The sequence below is a fragment of the Phaethon lepturus genome, unplaced genomic scaffold (genome assembly GCF_000687285.1).
Source record: "Phaethon lepturus isolate BGI_N335 unplaced genomic scaffold, ASM68728v1 Scaffold57748, whole genome shotgun sequence".
Taxonomy (NCBI): Eukaryota; Metazoa; Chordata; class Aves; order Phaethontiformes; family Phaethontidae; genus Phaethon; species Phaethon lepturus.
The window spans coordinates 2,638-3,446 of record NW_010556655.1 but is presented as its reverse complement, the minus strand read 5'-3'; the positions used below and the strand labels follow the sequence as shown (position 1 = coordinate 3,446).

Sequence of the window (809 nt, the reverse complement as noted above, 5' to 3'; positions counted from 1 at the left end):
CAGACTATGGGGTCGCACGCTGGAGAAGACCTCTGATACATGTGGGAAGCTGTGACCATGGGGCACTGGGTCCATGTGAGTGATGACCTTCAGATGATCAGTCTCAGAAAGAGGCTCAAGTTGACATTCTGGTAGAATAATTCCCACTTCTACTGCCTGAGCCTTGAAAGCTTTTAACTTGCTTGAGATGAGCAATACTAGTCTGATAGAGGATTGCCAAGGGAAAGGAGAAGCAAATACTGTTCTGTTCTGCAAGGCATCTTCCAGCAGTTTTTCAATAAAATGTGATAAATTTCCAAGGAAGAGAGTATTTCTGTTGGAAATACGCTGCAGTACTGTTTGAACTAAGACATTTGTGAAGAAGGGAGTCAGAATGGGCATTAAAAAACTTGGCGTTAGTTTGGCTTTTTGTTTGTTTCTTCCTTCAGGAAAAAAACGTCCAACACAAACTAACAAAACTTTAACCATGAGGTCTATATTTTCAGGGATCAAGCATCTGAAGAGTCAGAGTGATTCGGCGTTTCCAGAGGAAGAAGAGGGAGTTAGTGAAAGGGAAGAGGAGTGGGGCCATTAAAGAGCACGAAGCTGCCTCGAGCCCCGTGATGGAGAGTAACTGAACTGCGCAGCCGCGCGTGCGTCAGACCATTCGCCACTGCTTGTGTCCCCGCGCCGCAGCGCTCGGCGTGCCGGCGGCACCGGGGCTCCCTGGGGAGCGCCCTCGGCTGGGTTTTACAGCCACCTGCAAATGTGTTCTGTGATCCTTATACCCAAAGATAAGACAGTTATTTTAAAGCAACTTTTCTTTCATT

The 809-nt window shown here is 47.2% G+C and overlaps 1 pseudogene; it reads left to right on the top strand.

The window, feature by feature from the left end:
* The first annotated feature begins 428 nt into the window (after nucleotides 1-428).
* LOC104625000 lies at nucleotides 429-574 on the top strand (annotated as a pseudogene).
* The last annotated feature ends 235 nt before the right edge of the window (nucleotides 575-809 follow it).